Source organism: Phlebotomus papatasi, chromosome 3 (assembly GCF_024763615.1).
Source record: "Phlebotomus papatasi isolate M1 chromosome 3, Ppap_2.1, whole genome shotgun sequence".
In the NCBI taxonomy this organism is placed as follows: Eukaryota; Metazoa; Arthropoda; class Insecta; order Diptera; family Psychodidae; genus Phlebotomus; species Phlebotomus papatasi.
Genome location: NC_077224.1, coordinates 62,027,996 through 62,043,415, shown reverse-complemented (window position 1 = coordinate 62,043,415; position 15,420 = coordinate 62,027,996). Strand labels below are relative to the sequence as shown.

The 15,420-nt window shown below is 32.0% G+C and overlaps 1 protein-coding gene across 1 annotated transcript in view; it reads left to right on the top strand.

The window, feature by feature from the left end:
• Positions 1-15,420, top strand: part of LOC129807120 (uncharacterized) — a 443,550-nt gene that overhangs the window by 108,258 nt on the left and 319,872 nt on the right. Inside the window, exon 2 of the mRNA XM_055856165.1 lies at positions 7,081-7,808. The gene's annotated coding sequence lies outside the window, so the exon portion shown is untranslated. The remainder of the gene's footprint in view (positions 1-7,080; positions 7,809-15,420) is intronic.

Genomic DNA, 15,420 nt, shown 5'->3' with positions numbered 1-15,420 from the left:
AGCTTTTGGCAGGTCATTCATAAATTAAATATAACCAATTCTAGCATGAATGCTACAGGCCCCACACCAGAACATGTTGGAACACACTTCATCGCTTGCCTCCGGGAGTAAGCCCATTGCTCATTCCAAGAGAGCCGCGAGACCTCCTCGCTTCGCTAGTGAAGACCGACTGAGGAGCCGATTCGATTGTGCCTTCGGAATAACTCGTTGAGCACTGTCAACTTCATTTAGCGAAACTATAGCGATATCGTAACTTAGCACCCCTCAAAGTTACCACCCTAGCTGAACAGTGATTAGTACCATAAAAGTCTTCTTCAGGACGGACTTTTTCCTTCCAACTCCTCTAGGCTCAACAGTCCTACTACACGATTATTTCCACATATATACGTATATAATACACATATATTGATCATGCATGCGTGAACTGCCCCAACTTCCTCTAAACAGTATATCATTTGGTTCCGTACAAAATTAATATTCTTTCTGTATTTTAAGAGACCCTTTTAATATTTCCCTAGAGCATGGAATTTTTCAAGGAAATTATTAATATTACAAAAAAAGTAGAGACACATAAACTGTGCCATAAAATTTTATAGAGTGTCTGGTATAGTTATAATTACGGGGCTACTTATAGTTTAATCACTCCAACGTAATTTTTCTCAAATATTCCAAAAAAGAAAAAAAGTTTTATAGCTATATTTCATGACAGTAGAGAATATCAAGCTAGTATAGAGTAGAAATTGGTCAAGTGAAGAAAGAAATGCTGTAGCCAGTGAGAGTTACATAGATTTTTATAGAATCGTTCTCGTGTCCCTGTTAACTATAATTATTGTAATTACACTGCTCGGCAAATTACCAATACTGCAACGAAAGTGAGTAAAATTGAATAATTGGTTCACTAATTAACGAGCACGACAATTATTACTAGCCCCAGAATATTTGTTTTTATTGGGTAAAAGTATTAAAAATTTTTACAACTTCTCTGAATCAGGACAAGGGCATTGTAGAATAATAAAAAAAAATACTTTGGTTGTCATAAGTCAGTTGTAGTCAAATCTCTCATAGATTTGATGTGACATAACTCATTTGAATTGAATAGTTAGAAGGTTTTTTTTATGTGATATGAATTACAAAAATTCAATTTCAGAAACAAACTTTTTATTATCTTTCATAACATTGATTATAGGAGAGGGTATGGCAATTTCACATATGTATAGCTTTTAAGAATGTAAAATTTTGGGATAGTAAATTAATATTTATTATCTCATTAATTAATACTTATTATTCGATTAAGGGGTCACGTGGTTCAATAAAAATAAAAAAAAACAGCGTTATCTCTAACTAATTACTGCTCGAACTCAAAGAAAAAGCAGTTAATCGACGGTTTTTTCAACTTGTCACAGACCTGGAGCTTAAACAGTAAGAGATATCAACTTGCGATCTTCGGTGACCCCCAATAAAAAAAAACAATATCCCCAGAAGTTTTTTCTTCTCTTCCTCATACCCTACAAAACCATGTTTTTTCGTTTTTTTAACGGCTCCTACGATTTTTTTTAAATTTTTGGATATTTTGGACATGGTGGTCCAAGTGAATATTTCGTCCAAATATACCTATGACTTAAGAAAATCGCCATCTTGAATTTTTGAAGGAAAATGTTTTTACTAATTTGAGGGTCTATTTTTCAACCATTTAGATTAAATTTGGATTTTTTGGAAAGGTCTTGAAATTTACAACGTGACTGCATTAACCACAATATGTAAGGAGTCGGTAAAGTACCCGTAATTACCTAGCTTTTCTTTAAAATATTTTTTTTGTCAGTACGCTTGTTACTTGAGGCCAAATGGTAAGGGATATGAATGTCCGGTTTTCAAGGCACCCACATAAGTCGATACAAAGATCATTATTATGACCTTCATTTCATTCCACTCCCATCCATCCCTTTTAAAACCTCTAAAACCATGTTTTTTTGTTTCATTTTAGGAACGGATCCTACAATTTCTTTTATTTTTGGATGTGCTTTGGACGTAGTTCACACGAACATTACGTCCAAACGTACCTATGACCTCAAAACTCGCCGTCTTGAATTTTGAAAGAGGGCGAGTCCAGTCTAGAGGGCCTATTTTTCAACCGATTTGGTTAAATTTAGATTTTTTAGAAATGGCTTGAAATGAGTAATGAATTGGCAAAGTATCTATAAATGACTATCTTTATCGTATTTGCATTTCTTACTTATCCTTATGCTTGTAACTCATGCTAGTTCATCCTAAAATATTCATTCCTTTTCTATTTTTGATTTTGAAATGCTTTTCTGATTTCATTAATTAATTTATTCGTCAGTTAACCAGTAAGTGCCAAAAAGCCATGCGAAAAAATAATTCACGGAAAGATCTATCTCGTGAGTTCGAGCGTTCTACAAAACTAGGACGCTCTGCCATCCGTGTTAAGTAAGTTGCGGCAAAGAGATAATAAAGAGTTTTTCGTTCTATATGCAGCCATCATAGATGTTAATTGTAAGTGAATTATAATAATTTTGTTTAGGATTATTATTTAACAAAATAGTTACAAATAGTATTTTAAATCAACGATTTTTTTTAAATTCCTTCCCGAACTTCTGCACCTCTTGTACGGGAATAATTTAATTACAGTTCTATGTCAAATGGGAAATCTGAGAAATGGAACGATTGCATACTTAGAAATGCAATACAACAAGTACACAATATGTATGGTTGGAAAATGGAGAAAATAAATATAGTTACAAGTAATCTTAGCACGAAAAAGCTCTTCCTCAAGCCAGTGCAGAGTGTGACAAGAAAAAAATCACATTTCTTTTTGAATTGAAAATCTTCAAAGTTAGTCTTCTTGTATTTCAAGTAAAATGTACATGGAATTTTATAGTTTTAATAAACTTTTTTTTTAAGTTCTGTATGGTACTCGTAGTTGAAGTGCAGTATGGACAGCGTTACACATTCACATTGACTTCAATTTTCAAGTTTGCTGAAAGAGTTCTTATGTGCAAATTATGCAGCTAATGATAAAAAGAAGTGTCTCCTGCCGTCAAGGAGAATTAATGTGCTGAAGTTGAAATTGCATTGAGAATATTTATGTTCTTTTAACCAAAAATTCTATGTATAATTTTGTTTCAAAGGAATTTCTCAGATTATATCCTTGAGATTTTGTACAACTTTTTGGCATTAAATGTCTCTGTAAAGTGTAAATTGCATTTTAGGAGGATGAAGATCTGACTCTTTAGTGGTAAAATGTAAATTTTATTCTTTAACCCTTAACTAGTACATCCCTAGAGTTGAAATAAACAAACTCAAGGCTTCCATATGAATGCAGATGGAGAATTTTGGGGGTACACAGAAAGTTGTAATCTGATTGTCTTGGTGAAATTTCTTGGGTGATTTGGATGAATCGCATTCCTTTGTTATATTTTGGCTGATGGTGCACAATATCCATGCAATCTCCAACTATTTGTCACCATGTTAGAGGCGTGCAAACAAAGAAATTGCTCTTTTGCACAGAATCTTGAGCTTCTATCTTACCATGAGAAATTTACAATCACACATCACCATGGCAATATTGCAGAGGAAGTTTCTGACATATAAAACTCTTATCGACAGCACACGTTTTTCATTCATTTAATTATCCATTGAATATATTTGCGATATGTTTACATATCTCTAGAATCTTAATATTTCCTTAATCTTTTAGGGATCATATGGATTATGAAAGTTGAAGCTAATTTTAGCTAAGATTATTCGAACAGAAAGAGAGACAGAACAATATAGTTTGTGTACAGTTTTTTTCCAATTTGTCCTCAGGGGGTAGAGCAAACGATTAGAGATATCAGATTCAGGTCTTCGATAATTCACCCTTTTAATAAGTCCATATCCGTTGACGACTTATTTCGAATAAATCAAATTTTTATTATAAAAACTTTTATCAGATAAAAGAACATTACCAGTATTTAGTTGAGGACTCTATTGTTAGAGATCTGTCGAAGTATTATATTCTTGTCAGAGTTTTTTTTAGTTTTATTCGTCTTGGCTAGAAACTTTAGGGCAACAAGCTTTAAAAAAAGAGTTTTTTCAGTATTTGATGTAGTAACCTTATACTTTAAAACGATATTATACTTTAAAAACGACATTATACTTTAAACGAAATGTTTTTTTTATTGAATAAAATTTTAAGTTCATTAAGGTATTAAGCTATTAGCGTACAAAAGAGCGAAATTTATATTTTTCATAATTTATAAGCATTTTATTTGTAAATTAAGCTTAACATACTTTGTATGCAACCAGTTTAGATTTTTGGCAATGGTTGGAAATTTTACAAACTGTTATAAACAATTAGAACTGTTAAGAGAACTATCACCGTCAGAATGATTTCGGACAAAATTTAATATAATCTAATTAAAGTTTCGAAATGTGTAGTGTATTACAAATTATTTTAGTTTAGATCTGGAAAAATTCAACTGGAAAAATTCAAAAAATTTCAATTGTTTGTAAAACAACAAAAAATGTTCGTCAAATGATCATTTTACAACAACAATGTTTATGGAAAAAGTACAAAATTTTACGAACTTGATTGTGGGTTATACGATTCACGAGGATTTCGTAAGTCTGCCACAGGGTTTCACAAACATTTACGAACAATTTTACAAACTATTTCTTTCTGTGTAGTGCGATTCCTCGGCATTTTAACCCTTTAAGGACGATTGGGTCACCCGTGACCCTAAAATGAAATTTTTCCTACGGCCTTCTAAAGCTGTATTTTGTTCTAAAAAGTTAAAAAAAATTATTTTTTCTGACCCTCGATTTTTGACCTTCTCGTCCTTAAAGGGTTAATGATAGAACATTTGTAGAGTGCTACAACAAAAAAATTAAAACCCAAAAAGCACTCAGCAAGAGTCTTAAATCTTTACTAAAAAATGTTTTATCCAGTTAATATGTAAAATAATTTAAGGTGAAATGAAAAATTCATTATTTTCTGTGTGTTAAAATTTGCTTTCGCTACTTTTGAAGATCAAAATTTAATACTGACGAAACTTAATTTCTTGCTAACTAATAATGTTACTGTTCATTTCTACATTAGGGTACAATATAAATTAATTTAGAAGTGAATGTAATTTTGAATTTCAAAACTTCGGTACTGATTTAGATTGACTTCTTCTTGATCTTTTTTTAAATTCATTTTGAATTTTGAGTTAATCTCAGAAATTAAAATTAGATTTTGTTCAAAATTAGCCCATTGTACCCAATCTAAAACAAATTCAGAGAAGAGGAAGTACCAAAGCAAAGTATCTTATACTTTGGACTTAACTCTTTCTTGTGCCGAGTTAGACTTAGGGGAAAGTGGCCTGCCTTTGAATGCGACAGCCTTTGAATATTTCAATTTTTCTCTTATTTTCCAAAGCAAAAACCCTTTCCTCTAAACTATAGTCAAGACAACTAACTATTTTCTATTAACTTCGATTAACAAACGAGAATTTTTGCTTTTGGAAATGAGAGAGAAAATTAAATGAGCAAAGGCTGCCGCATTTAAAGGCAGACCACTTTCCCCTACTTCTTGGAAGTGATTGTTAGTATGATGAACTACTATTTGCCTTTCGCTCATCAACTAGAGGCCAAGAGCCTTTGATATAAAGGGCTTTAGATAATATTTCACCATAATATCGTAATAATTCATCAGTCCTCCAAAAGAGACGGATAACTCTCGCATCGATCAATCTGGCCTTCAAACAACTCTTTTTTGTAATTTTCAGTTTAGACTAGAACATATTACCACCAAGATCATATCAACAGCTTTTCATTTATATCATCAATAATTGTTTTTGGCTCCGGTACACCTTTTAGATCAGGAAAATTTCATGAAGTCGAGATTCGGATCCCTTTCTTTCTCACACGTTTTGCATATTTCTATCTCATTCTCTGGCACTCTTCTTCTTCTATTAAAGATCACTTCAAATTCAATTTAGCTCAATCAATCAGTGAGAAAGAATGAGATAATCATATGCAAAACACGTGAGAAAGAAAGGCTTTTGAATTTCGACTTTATGAAATTTTCCTGATCTAAAAGGTGTGCCGGAGCCATTAAGACCAAAATTCATTATATACCATCTCATCGGAACCAAACGCCCGGCCGATTCATTTCTCAACATGGGCTTTCAATTCCGGGGACCATTGGTGGGCAGGGTATCTATTCCGGCCTCTCAGTTTAATCGGGACTGGTCACAGGTCAGGGAACACTTGATTTGAACTCGTCCTAGAGACCTGTAACCCTAAGACAAGTCGTCCATGCACCCCTACCTCTTGCAGCCCTTGAAGGTTTCAAGCCCGTTACCCAGCATGGCAGTAATCTCACTACAACATCTTTCTAGGCGAGGTCTAACTCCGGAATAAGGCATGAAGGCCATTCGGTTGAACAGTCACTATAGTCCTTTGTTCAGCTAAAGGGATAGATCATCCGATACGATAGCAGTCAGGAAGATGTTTTTGGTTAAAGGCCACTACTCTATGCACCACACGCCCCTACGTCATTGTCATTAACCCCAAAAACTTCATACCCGTTTAACCAGAGCACAGGACTCGGCGATCCCGTATTCTGAAATTGGGTAGAAAAGTCTTTGGTTAAAGGGTTACCACCAAGAAGTGCCATATTAATTCCTAGAGGGTTTTATATGTATAGAAGCATTTTCTTTTGATTTGCAATGCTCCCTCTAAAATCCTAAGCAAAGGGTTGTTTTATATAGTTTGATATAAATTTAATTTTTCAAATATAAGGATGTATATATCGTAGGTAAAACAGATCTATAAAATTCTGCAAGCAGAAACTATTTCATAAGCGTTTATGATAAGTCAGAATCATTTTATGATTAACTAGTTGAGAAATAATTTAAAGTTTTATATTTGTGAAATTTTATTTCGCAGAACTCAATTTTGGAAATTGTTCTTTCACTGATTGAATATAATTTTTACTTTTCAACTTTAGTTTCGACTATCAAAATCATGTTTTGATTTACTTTGAGAAGAAGTTTGCAAGAATGATTGACATTCTCCTTTCTCTCTTCATTTCAGGAGCAATCGTGGTAATATTTGGATGGTGAGGAACTGTTTGGCTCCCAAGAGAAAGCTCACGCACAGAAAATTCACTCAGCAAATGCGCGCGAAATTTTGGAGTAAAGTTGCTTTGAGTGCCGTGAGAGCTTTTCCATCCAGTTGATCTTCGGATTGAATGAGGAGCGGGCTGTTGCGAGTAGATGACGGAGTAACTTTTGGGTGCTGTTTCGAAGTGTAGAAGAAGTTCTTGAAAGCCTGTCTTTGTGCTGACACAGTCTATGAATAAGGATTCATGGGATTTTAGTGCAGTGGAACGATGATTCAAATAAGTGGATATGAATTTTAAAAAAGGAAATGTATTCAGTGTCATCTGTTGAAACTCCAGTGTTAAATTGCTTGTGTGCTTGTCATTCATAATTCAGCGTGTATGTTCTTAATGTGTCCTCGTAGGTTCTGCAGTTGATTGAGGGTGTTGGAATGAGTGAGTGATTAAAGTCAAAAACATTAAGTGGGATTGCACCTAGGGGTGCTTTATGTCGTGCAAAAGTGTGCCAAATTGATTGATTATTGTGGATATACCTGTTCATGGATGTACTTAATATTGTGCTCATAATTAATGCAAAAGTATCAACGGATTAAGTGTTCTTGTGGATTTGTGTATTGAGATTTCCGTTACATATTTTTCCTGTAAAAACATTGAGGATAAACTGAAAAAATACAAGAATATAGAGACAATTTTCGGTGAGGTAAGAAAATTCCTCATGTTTATCACTCTAATGTCCCTGTTTTGTTCCCTCTCACAACAAAATATTAAAGCTACAATTTATGTTGTTGGGCAAAGAGTTCTCGACAACCACACACATTTGTAGTATACTCGTTTCTCTGGTAAAGTTTTCGCTGTGAGAAAAGTTCAACCGAATAGGAAATTGTCTATGTTGAGCATCTTATGGCAATGGCATAGACACATTTCTCTCCTTATTCTCTCAAAATAATGTACTCTATATTATGACTGATACACACTGTCCGTCAAATACATGTCAAAATAGTAAAAGTATTTTTTTTTAATTTTTGCAATTTTTTTTCGTTAGTTGGATACAAGGTTAAAAGATACAAAAAATGAATAAACTAGAAAAAATATGTGCATTTTTCATGCCAAGAATGTTCACCGCAAATATATAGCAAAGACACTTACCGTACAAGCCAAAAGTCTGTAGCACGGTGGCTGACTTAATCTTCTTTATATAATATATATATTAAATTTCTAACAGAAAACGCTTTAATTTTTTTTTTAAAAAATCCTTAAAAAGGAAAGTAAGGAGACTGACAAGAAAATATTTCAAGTTTATCTAAGACATATACCACAAACGTTTATCAATTGTAAGGTAAAGTGTCCTCAAGTCGACCGGTTCCTCAATTCGACCGGTAGAGTTATTTATTTAATTAATTTATATTTGCACTAACGTTTGGCGTATAATCTAACATTAATAGGTCAATTATTCCATAAATAAATATGAATCAGTGGCAATTTTATAGAAATTCACCATCAAACATTCAAATATTGACCACCGGTCGAGTCGAGGAACCGGTCGACTTGAGGGCACTTTATCTTATTCTTGTAATTCGTATGTTACTATCTGGTACTTTAAATATTTCATCCAAAGCTGTTAAATATTTTTAATGATGAGTAATTACGAAAGCATTAATATTCTCTTTTAAATCAGGAAGAAAGGTAACAATATACTAATTTTATTGAATATTTGCATTATGGTGTGTGTCTCGGTTTGGTTTTTTTCCCACCCCTTTAATCCCATTGCTCAGGTCATAGGCCTTAGGCCTATTTTGACCGATATCCTGTCCAATAAAAAACCTAAAAAAAGATCAAACTGTCAATAATTAAAAAAATAAATAATCAATAAATAACGGAAATGGACTAGGGTGGAGTCTACACTTATGGATGTTATACACACTTATGGACAACGCAAAAATCTTAAGTTATTACGTTAAACAGATTTTGAAAAGTCAAAAGAATTGTTAATTACATCATAAACTAATAATTTTATAAGTTTTCGAAATCTGTTTCACGTAAGAACTTAAGATTTTTGCACGCTGTCCATAAGTGTATAACTTCCATAAGTGTAGACTCCACCCTACAACACACTTAAAATCTACTCGTATGAGTGAAAATAGCCAGACTACGTCTTGGTAGTGTTTTTATTACATTTTATATAATTTCTACTAAACTATAGCATAGACACAAGTCAGCAATCTGTGATGAAGGACCAATATAAAAACCTTGTTGTATAAAATGTTTTTAATGCTTCACTCTTTAGAAAGTGAATGACTCACCTGTTACACAAAACACTGACTATTTACACAGAAAAAAATATTTAGTAAAATTGTTCGTAAATGCTGGTGAATTCCTATTGGAAACTTACGAAATGTTCGCAAATCGTATAACTCACAAACAAGTTCGTAAATGTTTGTAATTTTTTCACAAACATTGTTCGTAGCACGATCAGGATCACTTGTTGAGCATTTCTTATTGTTTTACAAGCACTTGGTTGTAAATATTCGTAAGCAATCAAATATGTTCATAAAATTTTGTGAATTGTTCGTAAATTTTTATTTGTCTGTCAAAAATTTTACGGAAATATTTGTGTGTTTACGAATCTTTACGAACAAATGTTTTTAAAAGTATAAAAAATGCTTGTCAAGTGATCATATTACGAACAATGTTTATAAAATAGTACATACGTTTACGAACTTGTTTGTGGGTTCTAAGAATTACGAGCATTTCGTAACACCCCTATATAATGGAATTTCACAAATATTTACGAACAATTTTACAGAATTTTTTTTCTCTGTAGAAAAATAACATTAAATAGTTAAAAGTTTTTGAAAATTCGTCCTTACTGAGGTACAGAAAGAAAAATATGTACTATGTTGCGTTTTCTTGATAGTTTGTGAGTTTTAGCTAAGACACACGACACACTGAGTCTTAGTTTTATTATCTGAAAATATATTTGTCGATTAAGATAAAACTATAATTTAATTTTGAAGAAAAATAGAAACTACAGAATCTTGACAATATTAACCAGTCGGTGAATGTGTTTAATCCTTAATAGTCTTTAATATTATTCTCTGGATCTCAAGATATAGTCGGTTGAAAACTTATCCATCCTTGGATGACTAACATGAGTGTATAACAAGGAAAATGTATTAGCATTATTGGACAGAAATTTCAATCATTTCAACCCACATTCTCGAGCAAAATCATAAAACCCTATTTGAAATGGTTTGCAAGAACACTACGAACGACGACATTTAACACACTCTCTGTAAATATAATGAATCATCATCACCAACAAAACATGATACTTTATGAACTGGAATTTTGATGCAAATCCTCCAAGTACTTTAGATTTATTTTATGTTACTTTTGCCATTACAATAAACAATTCCACACCCACAAACAATGAGAAAATAAATAAAATATTTACGATCAAAAACAACATCAATCAACAATTCCCATAAAGTCCCTCAAAATTGCTATTACATCAATTCTTAATTTCAATTACACGAAATTTATGGTAATCACTTGCAAAGTATTTCTGAGATGAACATACCCCCAAAAAATCAATTTTAAGGGTAAAATTTTGGAAATGTGGGTAGAACAAAGTGAATACAGTCATGACATTTGGATAAAGTTTTGAATTTTAAGCTGCCTACATAATCCTTGATGAAGACGTTTTTAATTGGTTTATGGGATTAGACTGAGATTGATAAATTGATGAAGAAGTAGTCAATATGAGTAATTACAATGACAAATGAATTTGTAGAAAATACAATTAATTCTATATTTTAACTGTCATATTATCTTTAAAACTTTTGATGAAAATTCTCTATAATCATTGCACAAGGTTATTATTAATTTATGTACACTGAGAAATTTCCGTATAATGAAACTGGGAACAAACTTTCTCATAGCATTACTTTAAGTTCACATGTAATTAAAATATCCGAGGTTTCATGTGAGTCTTAGGAAAAGTTAAACTAATCTGAAAGTTTATAAGTACGCGATCATGTTTCACATATTAATAATTATGTTGCAAAATTTTGCTTATTATTTAATATTGGAGAACCTACCGTTTATTAGGTAGATGGATAAATGATTTTAAAGAGGGGTTATTATAAAAACTGTAGTAAACATATTTAGTTAATAAACTAGCAGATTTGATAGTAAAAATAAAATCAATCAGTATAATGATTAGTAAAAATTTAATTAGTCAAAATGAATTCAAAGTGAAGCAGATCAGGTAATTCACAACTTATTAATAACCTATTTGGCAAGAATATTTCATGACCCTATAGTATTTACAAATCATCATTTTAGTTTTATTTAAATACTGACTAAATTTAATTTTTATTTATTATAAAAATACTGCATAATCTGGACCTTAAACAATTAATTACTTGAAATGAGTCGATACATTTAAATAAATTCAATTAATAAAAGACAAATAAATCAGATTAGGGGGAAGTGGGGTACCTTTGAAAGTGGGGCACCTTTGAAAATGGGATATTTCTCCTATGTTGAAGTGGAACTGAGCCATATCATAATGTAATTTAGCTTCTCAATCTATTTGTGCAGCTAAATTATATTAAGTTAAAGCTCAATTTTCTTTAAAAATATATGGAAAATCCCAATTTCAAGGCTGCTCGAAATTCAAAGGTGCCGCACTTCCCTCTAATGATATGATAGGATTGCAAAATACAAACGTTAGAAAAATCTTGGAGAACTTCAGGTTTGGTTAAAACTTGCCCTAAATTGTTTTCTTACCATTTATTAATAAAAAATTTCACGAGGTTTCTGCCTAGGGGGAAGTGAGGCACATTTGAAATTGGGATATTTCTCCTATGATCAAGTAGAACCGAGCCATATCAAGAAGTAATTTAGCTTCTCATTTTCACTGTGATACAAAAATCTGTGATAAGATCTAAGAAATATCTTGTAATGTTTCAATGTTCTTTATTTATTTACTTATTTGTAGTATTTATAGTTTGTTTTTCTGACCTTCAGAAAAAACCCTAGAGGCGGGTGTAGTCAATGGGGGGCAGTCATCAGACAAACCCCAAGCCTCACTTAGAGGGTAAGACGAACCAGCAGCGTGATGGAAGTTCCACGCTCAGAATCCCCAGCCGCTCCCTACGAAAATGAATATTTGGAAGCCGGGCCTAAAGAAACCGGAAAGTCCGGCTATCTTTTAATAGCCGCAAAAATAAAAAAAATTCTGCAGCTAAATTATATCACGATAGGGCTCAATTTTATTTAAAAATAGGTGAAAAATCCCAATTTCAAAGGTGACCCACTTCCCCTATACCGTAATCCACTTAATAAAATAAAATAGATAAATAAATAAAGTGAAACCAATATAAGAAGGCAGACTCTATTTTTCGAAGGCCAGTTTGTTGGTTAGTATGGTTTTATTATAAGTTTCACATCAATTTTATGCGATTTTTTAACATAATTGTTTTATAATCATGCACTCAATTACAAAGGGAGACAGAATATGAACATTTGTAATTTTTCAATCTCTCAGTGTCAGAGCATGCAAAAATCATTTGTGAATTAAATTAAAATATTCTATGGGGACACCTCCGGTAGTCGCCAGTGGAAATTTATTTCACCTCAAGAAGAAAAACAAATTTTCTGTCTTGCCCAGAGCTTTCGGTCCGGATGTAGACCTTCTTCAGTGGTCAACTAGACTATGTTTTTTGATTTCCTGAAGTTCGTTATTTTCAGGAAATCAAAAAACATAGTCTAGTCGACCACTGAAGAAGGCCCACATTCGGACCGAAAGCTCTGGACAAGACAGAGAATTTGTTTTTTTTTCTTGAGGTGAAATAAATTTCCACTAGCGATTACCAGAAGTGTCCCCATAGAATGTCCATCACGCCAGCTCATTATCCAACAATAAATTAAAATATATTTCACAGTCATTTGATTTATTTAATGAAAGTTTAATGCATTATTCTTTGTCAACTTTTACTATTTCACATAATTTTTCACTAAGAGAGTTGAATGGCTTTATTTTTTAGTAATGTGTTTTAGACTAATTAAAAAGTGAATTTAATGAAAGTATTTTTACTGTGAATTAAAAACTAACAAACTGCCAAGAATTCATTGACGTCGACAAATTCTTTTCCGCTTGGGGGCACTGTTTTCTCCTGCAAGTGGCTCTGACAAGTGTTTTACATTTTGAAACTTTAATTTTTCTTTCTAAACTTTAATTTTTTCCACATGAACGTCATATTATTTGCACTAATTTTCAGGAAAATGAACTTATTTAAAGTATGAGCATAAAATCCACACAAATTAGAACGAATGCAATTGCGAGACCAATTGTAACATTTATTTACAATTAGTCACGCAGTGTCTCCATTGTAATAATATTCCCTCAACTTTGCAACTAAAAACGCGTAAATTGCCAATATTATAGTGCGTGCAGTAAATTGTTAAGGCTTTAAACGAGTAGTAAAGTTTTAAAAAGAAAAATAAAAACTATTGTAATACTTTATCTACTGGTGCAGCAGTGCAAAATCGACTGATTATGAATTTCATCTAATAATTAGTGTAGCATGATATAATCGGTGGTATTCACCGCATCAAGATAATACCAAGTCCTATAGATGGAATATGATATGTGACAGGATATAAATTACTGAGAAAATTCTTTACAGAAAGATAATGCTTGTTCACATTTTCAGTCGAATATATAGGGGAAAGCGCACTACCTTCGGACGATTTATGATTTGCACAAATCATTTTTTTAATGTGTTTTAAATGAATTTGGCCCATTACAATATTATATTTTAATACCTAGTTTAATGCTTCAAATTTTCAGAAAAGAGCTATGGGTGAAATCCACAAAGAACATAGAGAAAAAATTGAATTGTACGAAACTTGAGTCGTTCGAAGGTAGCGCGTATTCCCCTATTTATTTTATCAATCTTAGCATTTGCGCTGTGAATTCTATTTAAAATTGCACACTCTTATGGAAATTCAAGGATATCAAACAATAAATTCTATGTTCTTCTCTTAAATTCAATTTTATCGATAACTGAAATTTTATAATGAGCTCATGCTAATGAGTTAAAACATTTCACAATTATGTCATTTTAATGTTAACCTATTTATAACCATTCTCTACTGATTTTTGTATCACCTGAAAACCTTTCTAAAATAATATAGAAGGCGAATAATTAAAATTGAATGATTTTGTGAGGTGGGTTGTAAGCAGATAGTAGACGGAAAAATAAACCTCTCTTGATTTTTACTTTTTAATTCTTCACGACGTTTCAAGGATGTTTATGAAGGGGAGATCCATCCTCTAAACATCGTAAAGGATTAAAAAGTAAAAATTAAGAAAGGTGCTTACTATCGTTAAAAATTGAAATTGATAATACGAATTTTGCGGTTTAATACAATTCACTAATTCATAACCGATTCAATTACTAATTCATAACTAACTAGTAATTCATAACCGATTCATAACCGAAATCACACTTCCGCGATTTGAGTGGCAATTTGAGGATTTTTCAAATATTACCAAAATTATACAAATAGTTTCGTAAACTTTCAGAATACGGTTTTATCCGAGAAAATTGTGAGTAGAGTGAGAAATTATCTCATCACAGTCCTTTTAGAATTTGCCTCTGTAAAATTATTTAAAAAATAATTTAATGCCTATTAATGATAAAACTGATAAAAATTAAAAAAAAATTGCATCATTAAATTATACGAGTATTGGTGTTACAGACTACTAAGTATTTTGCACTTATGCACAGCCCTTTTTCAATTTGTCTGGTCCCCTAGCTCTAATTGTAGTTGTAACTGTAAATTTAAACAGGTGTTTTATTTCTCAAAATTTTATAAAGTTTTAGCTTTTGTGATAAATTGATTGTATAAATGCTTGGAGAAACTAAGGAGCATTATCTTTACAAACGAGTTGTAGTGAGAAAAGCCTTAAAGACTCCCGAAAAGGCCAGGGAATGCGCGAATCCGCGCGTACTTGAAGAGTCAACTCACTTTAATGAATGACTACTTCTGACATTTTGTTGTTCAAAATTATAAGCAAAGAGTCCAAACTTACAAGCAAGGTGTCTAAAATTAGAGTCAAATTTATCTCTACATATTTACTCATTTTTAATTAATTTTAGTAAAAACAAAGACGATAAACAGATTGTCAAGTTTTCAAAAACCCCTTCTGAAAAGAGAGTACAAAAAAATCAATTTGTATTGAAAATATTGCACTTCAAATTTAGGACATTGATACTTATAAGCACATTGTCCAAAAT